The 12,987-nt window shown below is 40.4% G+C and overlaps 1 protein-coding gene and 1 pseudogene across 2 annotated transcripts in view; one reads left to right on the top strand and one right to left on the bottom strand.

Annotated features, from left to right (window-relative positions):
- The window catches only part of magi3b (membrane associated guanylate kinase, WW and PDZ domain containing 3b), a 285,252-nt gene that overhangs the window by 124,161 nt on the left and 148,104 nt on the right, over positions 1–12,987 (top strand). The gene's annotated exons all lie outside the window — the stretch shown is intronic.
- On the bottom strand, positions 3,043–3,198 carry LOC148364745 (U2 spliceosomal RNA; annotated as a pseudogene).

Below are 12,987 nucleotides of genomic sequence, written 5' to 3'. Positions count from 1 at the left end.
GAACATGACATTCTGAGCCAAAATTAGTTTGACACCTTTGGTTTATGTTTTATACTTATACTGAAAACATATATGCAGGCTTAGATCAAACTTAAAAAAAAAAAAACAGATCAAATGACTGATTTTGACATACATATTTGATGTGTCCTTTTTACCCAACATAACTACTCACTATCTCTTCGACGGGTCTATAATACATTGGAGATTGCATCTGTGTGCATGTTCCAAGCAGTCAGATGTTGATTAAAGAATTAAACACATGAATTAATGATAGCAGAAAAAGTCCTAGAAACTTTTTGCCCTTTAAGGATTTATCAATCCTTTGACTGGGACACAAAAAGTAACCGTGCCAGCACATAATTTGGGTATTTTGAACAGAGTGTGCCCTGGCATGAAATGGCTGCCCAATCCTCAATCTCGGGCCCCTCCCCACGTTAATGCTGTCCTGCCACGGCACTGGCCCGGCCTCCCCTCCATTATGCATGGCCGAGCTTTATTGCATTATGTTTTTTTAGGCTAACACACTTAGCCAGCTTGTAGCATGCATGAGCTGGCCGCTAGCTCCCCCCACCTCCACTCGATCGGACTTGAATAATTCAAGGCAGGGGCATTAGGCTGGGAACGGAGGAGCTTAATCAAAGGCTGCAGCTTTAAGCGCTGCTCAGTGACACCCTCATCAGCGGGTTGTTGGCTTTAGCATGGCTCCACACCCGCTTTAAAGAGGATGTTGTATTATCGGAACCTTAGCAGGATTGCAACGCAGTCGGGCAATCTCCTCTTATGAATGTCATGAAGAAGAAGCACCCTAATGGGGATAAAATGAACAAAAAATGGAAAGACCAAGCCTAAGCTTGCGACTATTCTGTAGTTTTGCACTAATGAGAAATTACCATATTTTCTTGACTGTAAGGCACACCTAAAAACCCCAAATTGACCAGAAATTTGAAAGTGTACCTTATAACCCTGTGCGCCTTAATTAATGCAAAATAAGGGTGAAAACAAATTTGAAACGCATACTTATTTGTGTGCGTTACTATATGGTATACCACAGTAATTGTTCAATAATGTAGTGTTCTCGTTTGCCCGCGTCCCCGCGTCCTAGACGCATCATTTTTGCTGGGGACGCATAGTCTCAAATCAACGTGCGTCCCCGGGACGCAACCTTTTTGCCACAAAATTGTCGTTATTACCCGATTACTTTTTTTAAACAGAGATTTACTCCACTCCAAACTTTTCTTCAGGCAGATCCGCCATTGTTGTTTTGGTCTCGCGGTTCGAGTTTTCGTCTGCACGAGATCTCGTTGTGTAGTGAAAGGAAGTCCGTCTTTTCTTAGAGAATCGGCTTTTTTGGCTCAACTCATTAAAAAGAGCCGGCTCTCAAACAGCTCATTTGCTTTGATGATTGATTATACGAATTATGTTGTATACAGAAGTTAAGAAAAAAAGGAAGTATAAAAGAAGAAAATAAAAAAAGACACCTTTAATCGGTATATTACCAACAATAATTTGATGCAGAAAATGAATTAATAATGTGATGATTAAAACTGAATGAATATATAGATTTATATTATATTTTTGTCGCCGATTTACGATCACATTCGATAAGACTAAATTTTGGGGACCCATAGATCTCTGTTGGGACCCATAGATTTCTGAGCATGCGAGTCCCCGGGACTCATCACTTTTCAGAGGTAAAATCAACACTGATAATGGATCAACGAATAACCACAACCACAAAACTTTGTACGCCACAGAAATCGCAGCGGTGAAAGCGTAGAAACTTAATCACTAGACCATCATTGATACCAGACATGGGACCAAGTCACACATGTGCAAGTCTCAAGTAAGTCTCAAGTCTTCACCTTCAAGTCCCAAGTAAGTCCCAAGTATTTTTTTCTTGGGCAAGTCAAGTCACAAGTCAAGTCCCGAGTCTTAGATTGCCAAGTCCAAGTCAAGTCACAAGTCATAAAAACAGCGACTCGAGTCGACTCGAGTCCAAGTCACTAAGTCTCAAGTCCCCATGTCTGATTGATACAGATGACATATGAAAAGGAATTTGATTTGATCTCATTATAAACCATTTTTACTCGTGGTGCCAGAAACTTATGTAAAATAAAGAAGAAAAGAAAATACGTCCTAAAAGATATAAATAAAACACAAAGTTTGATGTCTCATCAGATACAACTAATAGTTGCTTCCTTATTGTAATTTTTATTGCGTTTGGTCATTATCAAAATATGTCTTGTTTAAAGATACAAGTGCTCCAATACTAAATACTGGATTTCTTAGCCTTGGCTAAGAAAAATGCACTAATTCTTATTAAGTGGCATTATCTTAGCACATCAAAATAACTATACAAATAATGGTGCAAAAAGGGGAAACTACATCTTCCAAATGTAACGTTTTTTTTCCAATTTTGACTGGAGAGCTCTCTCAAAGTGGTGTATGTGAAGCAAAGTAATGACTTGCCAAACAAAAATGAAACATTAAAATATTGTACTTTCCACTTTTTTAGGTCTAGTACAAAAAAGTCACAAAGTTTGTCGCAACAAGCCTGCGAATGCGACCAAATAAAAACCCAAATCCTTATGCCACTAAGAAGTTTAGGAACTCGTGCAATCATAACAGCGTGATACACACAACTAGTAGTGGCCGAGCTTTCAGATAACTTAAGCAAATTACTGCTAGGAATAGGGGAGACTCGACCAAGTTAGGCTTTTCCGTATAACTTTAGAAAATCAAAATATTATAACAAAGACCATAACTGCTTAAAATCTTTCTAACAAGAACTGTTAATTGAATCTTGTTGGGTCTCTTTAACATTATCATTTACAGCTTTTGTTGTTGTTATCGGGTCGATACAATTTTCCGTGTGGGGGGTTTTTGGGGTTTTTAAGGGTTATTGTTCTATCTTCGTTATTCATTATCCATTATCCGTTATCGGTCAGTTCATAATACGCTACAAAGCCTAGGAGCTGGGACACTTACTCTCAGCCAAAAGGCCAAGCTAAGGTCCTAGCCCTAAAGCCTTGCTGCGATCATTGCAAATGCACCGTTCCCGGAGGTACTGCAATACCGGGCCGATGCGTGGAGTGGACAGAGCAAGCTCTTATTGTGCATCCCAAGCAAGAATATGTAAAAAAAAAAAAAAAAAAGTTCCTTTTTTGATTTTTTTTTCTTAATTGCCAAAAAAGCCCAATGCACACCTGGGGCCAACCGAATGGGGAATTTAGCATCAGCGCGTTTGGCTGCAGAACGCCAACGGCTTCATGTCTCCTCACACTTGAAGCCAAGTTCAGCTGTGCGGTTCTCAGTTCTCCTCCCACTTGCCTAGTTCACGAGTTTTCAGATCATGTGATCATTCAAAATAGCGACTGCCACGGAGTCATACAGCGATTACAAAGAGGTGCACATATTAACAACCATGCAGTGGAGAATAGGGCCGAATTGCAGCACTGATTTAAAAAATCGTATTTTTGTGGTGTCATTGGTGGTTGCCGTGGTAATGGACCACATTGCATTTGCTTGTCATCGAGCCGCAAGGATTAAAGGAATCTCCAGTGACCTAACGATGACTCTGATGAAAGGGAAAGCGAACTGAAGTGTGTTTGATGGATAACTCAAGTCAAGTCAAGTCATGTTTATTTGTATAGCCCTTAATCACAATGTGTCTCAAAGGGCTGCACAGACCACAGATAATTGCAAACCACAGACTATTATTACACCTTCCCCTGATATATAACCTGCACGAGGGCAAGGAAAAACTCAAAAACCTCAACATGAGGAAAATGAAAAAAACCTTGAGAAGGGACACCGTCCAGGATGACCAGGCTGCAATAGATGTTGCAATAACAAATAATACACAGATATTGTAAACATAAAATATAGGTTATTCATATGCTATACAGGGCAGCACGGCAGCGCAGTGGTTAGCGCTTGTGCGGCACAGTTCATGTCATGGGAACCTGTCGTGGGTTCAAATCCAGCTCCAGACTTTCTGTGCGGAGTTTGTATGTTCTCCCCGTGCTTGCGTGGGTTTCCTCTGGGCACTACGGTTTCCTCCCACATTCCAAAGACATGCATTTCAGGTGAATTGGCCGGTCCAAATTGTCCCTAGGTGTGAATGAGCGAATGAGTTGTCTGTCCCTGTGTGCCCTGCGATTGGCTGGCAACCAGTTCAGGGTGTCCCCTGCCCACTGCCCGATGATTGCTGGGATGGGCTCCAGCCCCCCGCGACCCTACTGAGGATAAGCGGTACGGCTAATGAGATGAGATATGCTATAGAAAAGAAGTGTGTTTAAGACGAGATTTAAACAGATCCACTGAGGTTGCAGATCGAATCTCAGGGGGAAGAGCATTCCATTGCACCGGGACCCGAATGGAAAACGCTCGCGAACCTGTGGATCTCTTCTTGGCTCTTGGGATCACTAGTAGACCAGCATTTTCAGAGCGAAGGCTCCGGACCGGAACATAGGGCGAAATTAAATCTGAAAGATATGAGGGAGCAAATCCATGCATGATTTTGTATAATACCAACATAACCTTAAAATCACATCTTAAGCTAACAGGGAGCCAATGCAGGTCAGCCAAAATCGGGGTAATGTTATCAAACTTTCTTGTCTTAGTTAAAAGTCTCGCTGCAGCATTTTGTACCAGCTGAAGGCTATTGATTTTGGACTTTCAGTTGTATAAATTAAGAGCTTGATTTGTGGGTGAAAAAAATTGAAACATCGTAAGTACGTACCGTAAATTCCAGACTATAAGCCGCTACTTTTTTCCCAAACCTTCAACCCTGCGGCTTATTCAGTGATGCGGCCAATTTATGTAATTTATGTAACTGCTGCCAGCGGCGCTCGAGTACAAAAGGTAATATTTAGACTTCAACTTCTTAGTTTGTGCACAAATTAATTTAGCGTGGACATATCCTCATCATGCATATTGCAAAAAGAAAGGCACATGACGTAACTTTCAAGCTAAACGCAATCGAACAGTCCGACATAGAAGGAAACAGAGCTACCGCACGTAACTTTATTATTATTAAAGCTTTGAAAACTCTCTCGGTGTACCGTCTTTCTTTCTTCTTTGTAAATATGTGTAACCATGTATAATATGTATTTGCAACTGTATATTTTTGTAATGTATTTATTTTAGAAACTTATTCTGATATGTTTTGTACGAGCAAATGAGAAAGAAGGGGCGGGGCAAATGCGGGCTGACGGGAAGGGGAGTAATGGTGAGACGTGTTTGTGGACGCGGCCGACAATAGTGGATACATATTTTTCCCACCCACCCTTACCTTTGGAAATATACACTTTTTTCCTTGGATTACTTTCAACGGGCACCCGGACTCTGCAGGTCTGCATTGAATTTGAAGTACCGGTATCATTTTCTGTTTATTTTGCCGGCTGTGTTTATTGGACTGTATCGGGTATGGGTTAATTTCGTGTTTGTATTGCGTTTTTTCAATGTGGGCGCACGCGGCTAATATACAGGTGTGGCTTGTGTATGTACAAAATTGGTTTTCCCCCCGAAATGTGGTGGGTGCGGCTTATAATCAGGTGTCCTCTATGGTCCGGAATTTACGGTAGTTAATATTGAATATGATATGAATGATAATAGCAAAAACCTTGACTAATTTCTCCTAGAAGGGCTTCTGAGATGTTTTCAGACGTCACTGTGGAGTTTTTTATCTACTGAGCATGCATTATTGAATAGCAAGACGGGCCGTTTCCTCTGCACACTTGAAGAATTTGGTGACCGATGCCTGAATTATCAAACATGGTTGATACTCAACATCGTTGGCGCCGCAGTGTTTTCCTTTCCAAAAGCAAAATAGTGTGTGTGGGCTTAAATGTTTTGATTTTACCATCCTTAGTGCATTTTTTGATGGTGGAACTTACTGAACATGTGGCAATTCCTAATCGCCATTGACCTTCGCTCGGAAAGTGCACGTCTAGTTCCAAAAACATTTTTGATTGTTTTTCACTAGATCTCAAATCTTGATCACTCTGTCTGTCCCATCTCACACCTTGTTTGCTTCCAGTTCATGTTTGTGCTCTCTCTACCACCCTCACTCGTAAATGCATCCTGGCTCCCCTCTGGGGGCTAATCCTGTTGGGAGCGTTTCGGGGAAAGCGGATTAACTGTCAGAGCGGCATGATTTTTTTTTTTCTTTCGGAATAGTGGGAGGAAAGTTCAGTTACACTTGATTAAATTAACCATTGTCCAACTCTTTATGGGTTTTGCCGTCAATAAATAATAAGTTTAGCCGTTCAGCGTTGTATCCGCTTGGGGGTGGATTGGCATCAGGTATGTGGTGTGTGGGGGGGGTATCCTGATCCACCAAGAGTTGTGACAGCTTGATTTATCCAGCTTTTGTGCTCCATCGTCGGAAAGCTTGAAGGTGGCCTTGCTGTCTTTTTTCAGCACTCAATCCAGTCTATAATTTATAACGACATGTCAGCATTCCCCTGCTGCGGATTTACTGCCGGAAACTGTCGAAGACCTAACAATTACAGTGTGTACGTGTGGCCGTGAGCACGTGTGTGTGTGTGTGTGTGTGTTTTGTGTGTGTGTGGTGTGTGTGTTGTTAATTTGTGCTTTACGGCCCGTCAGCCGCGTTGTGTCGCGGTCAATGAAGCTTTGACATAACCTTGAAATGATGAAAAAGCCGAGTCCTCCCTTCTCCACCCCGGAGTTGCAGGTAAAGGCTACCGAAGGTTCCCTACTCACCACATCCTTTATTTAAGGAAATGATTGCTTCTTGTCTTTACTTGGACATTTTCCTGCAAAAATGGCATTACTGGATATTAGGGTGGTCCTTAATGGGGGTCGAAAATTTTTTTTTTTGAAATATTGGGCTCTGACCCCCCAGATATGTTCCTATATCGATAAAAACACACTGTGTGCAATTTTGAACAATTTGGATAATATTTAGAGGTAGCTCAACGACTTTGAAATTTCCCAAAATGGTAAAATTTTGGCAATTTTCGAGAAAAAAACGGAAATCTTAACCCTATGTGTACGGCGTTTTAGAACATCCAATTTCAGTCCATTGCTTATAATTGTAACACAAGAAAAGTTACAAGTAACTTTGTACACTAGGTCTGATATAATGTGCGAAAAATCCTTATTTTTCATACCAAAATTTCAGAGGCCTTGAGCGACCTCTAAATATCCTTTGATTTTGATGAAACTTTGCCTAATTACGTTTTGTATATATTGGAACATATTCAAGGGGTCAGAGCATGAAATTTTAAAAGTCGAAAAATAAGGACCACCCTACTGGATATGTCTCGATTTCAATGTTGGCATGTGATAATGACCTTAAGGGATACCCAAAATGTAAAAGGTGATAAATTGTCGATATTTTTTTGTATAAAATCTATATGTTTTATCCGAATATTGCAATCATTTTCCAAGATAATGCATTTTGTAGACTGCCGGTCAGCCTTACACCTACCACATAATGGCAGTACTGATGTACTGGAAGGCCATTATTGCATACAATATAATTTTTTAAAATAGTTGAATAATCAATTGCTAATTAGCAACTGTTTCGAGAAAGTCATTATGTGTTATCAATACTCATATTTTTTATATAACCAATTATATTATATACCACAGCCATAGTGGTAGCCTAGTGGGAGGTGGCTAGAGTCATTTCTGACTCTTTTTGGGAGATCGATTTAGAGGAGGGGATTCCCAGCCCCTTCGCTCAACCCAACTGAGGTGTTGGGAGTCATTAGGTGACCAAACCCCCCAATTCCAACCCCTAATGCTGAACGCCAAGCAGGGAGGCAACGGGTACCAATGTTGTAAGTCTTAGGTATGACTCGGCCGAGGCTTGAACCACAACCTCCCAATCTCGGGGCGGGCGCCATACCCCCAAGGCCACCGAGCTGGTTTTAAAATATAAAGAATAAGGGTAATTAAGTGAACTATTGTTTTCAAAGTTTAACAGTTTTTAGCCTTTTTCTCAAAAAGCAATTGTTATCAGTAATGCCATTCTCCCATGACGTATTAAGCTGATCTCGTTTATCTTGAAAAAAAGTTGCCTAAAAAGAAGGAAATAATATGTTACCATGGAACATTGTAGCTCAAACAATATCAGTATTTCATGTTGGGTTCCACAAGCATCCGTGTGAGGACATACATTTTTTTTTCCAGCGTCTCATGTAAATAGGATCATTCTGTTCACAGACGAAACCAACATATTTTTAAGTGACAATGATTATACTGAACCAGTAACAACCATCAATAGTAAAAGTAATTTTAAAAATGGTTTGAATAAACACATTATCATTAAATGTGAATAAGACCAAAGTAATGTTTTTGGGCAATTAAAAAAAAAACCTAGAATTACAACACAAAATCTAATTTATAGCAATGTCTGGATATTTTTCGGCATATTTATATCTACCATTTTTGTTACTCGAATGTTCATCACTAAAGGAGCTTCTGTACATGATATTGTGTCAACCTTCATAGTGCAAAATGGAACCTGTGTTGTTATCATGGCCCTAATAGGCTCTATTTTCTTTTCTATAATGGTCAGAATGAAGCATTACTTTCTGAGGTATTTAGGTCAATGCACTGATGCAATTTGACTCGTACGCTTGTCTTACCGTCCTATTTTTATTTTGTTAGAGCAAGAAAACAGGAGGCAATAAGAGTGGTTTTATATACGGTTTCTAATATCAGTTGCATTTATTATTTATAGTAATAGAGAGTTTTGTGACTACCGACGTGTTTGTGTATCTAAGACAAAGTCACCGTTGCTATGGTAACAGTTGTTGAAGGGTAGAAGTTGGAAATGATCAGGAGGGCAATCAAACAGAATAAAACAGGAGCAAAAGTGTGTGTTCGTTTTTCTGGCTCTGCTTTGAGCCCCAAGTGTTCAAACTGCAAGTGACCATTTGAGGCTAGCAGCACATTTTCTTTAACCGACCGAAAACGTGTACAAAAAGTAGCATATGATTGCAGCCGAACAATATTGTCGTCTTTTTTGTGTTTAAGTTGAAGTATATATATATTTTTTTTTTTTGTGTGACAAATTGAAGATGGATGGAGAAAATTAAGATAATGTTTCAGTCCTTAAGAATCAGCGTAACACTGGTGACTCTCACCAGAGTAAGTGTGATAGATTTGTCTGTACATGCTTTCTGGAACATATCGTGTTGACAAATAAATATCTTCCGGTACAGTAAAACTTGTGGAAATATGTTTTCACCATCAATTCTGTTTAGATTGATCAGAATAGCACAATTGTTATTTGTCTTTCATGCTGAAATGGCACACAAAACGATTCAATGGTTATTTTCCCAATCAAGGCAATTTGCTGAATTGTTCAATCAATGTAAACAGTGAGAAGCTTGTGATAATGTGTCTTATTTTCTTTAATCAGGACTTAAATGTCATGTGGATGTGCGTATTTTTGGTAATGAGGGATAATGAGTGACAATCAAGCACACATTTTAGTCATCTGCCTTTCAGATTACTTCATCAACGCTTGAACAAAGTTGTTTTGGGTATTGTTCCTTAATATTTATGAATCAGTCTAAATTGTCGAACTGAGATGGTACGAATACTACTCTAATAAATAATAATGAAAACTATAACACATTTGTTTAAATGCAATCACTCGTATTCAATGGTATATCTGACCTTTAAACATATTTCAGGAAGCTATTCCAATTGAGGGACAATACATTGACATACATTTGCACATTTATTTTAATAAACACTGTCATTCAGTGCAAAATAATGTCTTTGTTTTAGGATACATTACTGGTGCAGTGTATGCTATTTCCATTATTTATCCATTATCTGCACCGCTTATCCTCAGTAGGGTCGCGGGGGTGCTGGAGCCCATCCCAGCTATCATCGGGCAGTGGGCAGGGGACACCCTGAACTGGTTGCCAGCCAGTCGGAGGGCACACAGGGACAGACAATTCGCTCGCTCATTCACTCCTAGGGACAATTTGGACCGGCCAATTAACTTGATGTGCATGTTTTTTGGAATGTGGGAGGAAACCGGAGTGCTCGGAGGAAACCCACGCAAGCACTGGGAGAACATGCAAACTCCGCACAGGAAAGTCGGTAGCTGGATTTGAACCCATGACGTCAGAACTGTGCCGCACACGCGCTAACCACTGCGCCTTGTATGTTATTTCATTTAATTCAATTGTCGATTGATTTAATTTCCCCCTATATTCCGGTCCGGAGCCTTCACTCTGAAAACGCTGATCTACTAGTGATCCCAAGAGCCAAGAAGAGATCCGCAGGTTCGAGAGCGTTCTCCATCCGGGCCCCGGTGCTGTGGAATGCTCTTCCCCCTGAGATTCGATCTGCAACCTCAGTAGAAATGTATCATTTGCCCTCATGTAGGTTAATAGTCTGTAATAATAGTTTGCAATAGTCTTTGATCTGTGCAGCCCTTTGAGACTCTTTGTGATTAAGGGCTATACAAATAAACATGACTTGATTTGACTTGACTTAAATTTAATATATTATTTTATGTCCAGGCTGGTACAGGAGTTGAGTGGTTAGAGCTTCTGCGGCACAGTTCTGAGGTCATAGGTTCAAATCCAGCTCCCAGCCTTCCTGTGCAGTTTGCATGCTTGCGAGTCTTTCCTCTGGGCACCCCGGTTTCCTCCCACATTCTGAAAAACATGCATGTCAGGTTAATTGGCGGGTCCAAATTGTCCCTAAGTGCTAATGAGCTAGTGAGTGGTCGGTTGCTCTGCGACTGGCTGGCAACAAGTACAGGTAGTCCTTTGCCCACTGCCTGAAGACTGCTGGGCTCCAGCACCGCCGCAACTGTCTTGAGGATAAGAGGCGCAGATTATGGATGGATATATTTTGTGTCCTTTTATTTCATGTAATTTCAAATAATTTGGTGAAGTTGAAAAAAAGAAATCTTCTTAAAATGCACACTTTGTCCTCATAAAAATACAACTGCAAAACCTCTTTGGGAAAAATACCTTCAAAACATTATTAAAATGAAATGAAATGATCTGCATTTATATAGCGCTTTTCAAGTCAATGACTTCCCAAAGCGCTTTACAGTGTGCTTCACATTTCCCAATAGCGGCCTTGTATTGCAGCCATGTAAGACGCTAACCTACTTATTGGGGGTATTAGGGGTTCAGTGTCTTACCCAAGGACACTTCAACATGTAACATGTCAAATATGACCCCAACACTTAAGATTACTTATGAATATGTCGTTCATATAGTTTTTGCATGTGTAACTGATGTAATGATGTAATCTTGATATTTGAGTTAATTTATAATAATTCAATTAAATTATAACAAAATATGTTAACTTTTTTTCACCAGAACAGGTCATTGGCTCATCAATGACTCATTGTGTTGATGATAACACCAAAATGGACAAATATTAAAAAAACTTTAAAATAAAACAGTTGTTGTTCTGCCAATTGAAAACGTTTTTGGCATCGGGACTAGCAATACACAATTGTTACTTATTTTCAGCACTTCAAGTCTGTTAAAATTGTGATTTAAAAAATGATTCTTATCTTTTTATATTAGGTGTCCATATTCCCGTTGGTGAGAAGTCTTTCCTAGCACATGACTTCACGAGTCACTCAATTTTTTGCACCTGATCCGTGTAGGAGTTAGTGCCAAATCTCTATACTTGCAGCTAGCAATCCCTATGTGACATTATTAATGGGTCAAGTTGCACACCTGAGCCAGACTGTCATGGCGGCCCACATTCTTCCTTATTTTTTTCTTTCATCTGTCCAGCCTGACAGTGCTTTTCCCTCTCAAGAGCCAGGCCAAGTTGCCGAATCATAATTGGCGACTTCTTCCTGGTCAAAACGCAGCCACATGGGTCCAGATGAGTCTTTGTGTTCTTCGCCAGTTTAGAGATGATTCCCTCAGTGGCTTGTGTCAACCCCACACAAGCAACCCCAACACGCATGAGCTAGCCTGTCAGTGCAGAACCTACTTGGAGAAAAGATTTACGACCCCACAGGCAAGCTGCAATTCTGAAACCTGTGCTTTTACTGTGTAGCCTACTCCTACTCATTTTAAAATGGTTGGATAGAAAACATATAAAAGGCATGGAAGAATTTATGCAGAAAAGGGGTCTTAGCCCAATCAAATAAGGCCAGGAATACAAAGACACAACTGCGATTATTTTCGACTCCTTCTTGAACAAGGTTGTCAAAGTCTTGTCTCACTTTACCCATTTGGGCCCAAAGTACCTGCCGCAAGGTCTACATTGTTTATGTTACAGGTCCCAAATTACCTAAGGTAACACACAAGGATACATATTTAAAATAGCCTGTGCTTCACCCAAAGGGGTTCTGTGAAATAAGAAGGTTGTGTGTTGGAATAAGGCTGTGTGCACCACTCTGTTTGAATCCATCCATCCATCCATTATCTGCACCGCTTATCCTCAGAAGGGACGCGGGGGTTCTGTAGCCCATCCCAGCCACCTTCGGGCAGTGGACAGGGGACACCCTGAACTGGTTGCCATTCATTCACACCTAGGGACAATTTGGACCGGCCAATTAACCTTTTTGGAATGTGGGAGGAACCCGGAGTGCCTGGAGGAAACCCACACAAGCATGGGGAGAACATGCAAACTCCGCACAGGAATGTTGGTAGCTGGATTTCAACCCATGACCTCAGAACTGTGCAGCACACGCGCTAACCACTGCGCCGCCGTCCTGCCTGTTTGAATCCATCCACTGATATGATGTTATTCACAATAATCAATAAAAACATTCTCCAAAGACAAGTCAATTATCTAAACTAAGTATCAATAAACAGTTTCCCTTTTTAAAGTTCCACATGTTTTCACCGGGTTCATTTTCATCCAATTACAAGTATTCAATAAAGTAACGAAAAGAGCACACTCATCAACTCCAAACAATAACTTGTGGATAAAAAAGATAAAAGGACACGCTTTGTATCAAAAATAAAGACTCATAAAAATAACACTCCAAAATAA

The sequence above is a fragment of the Urocampus carinirostris genome, chromosome 6, assembly GCF_059441175.1.
Source record: "Urocampus carinirostris isolate Australia breed hairy pipefish chromosome 6, RoL_Ucar_1.0, whole genome shotgun sequence".
Classification (NCBI taxonomy): Eukaryota; Metazoa; Chordata; class Actinopteri; order Syngnathiformes; family Syngnathidae; genus Urocampus; species Urocampus carinirostris.
The sequence above is the reverse complement of the archived record's forward strand: the minus strand, read 5'-3'. Positions and strand labels throughout refer to the sequence as shown.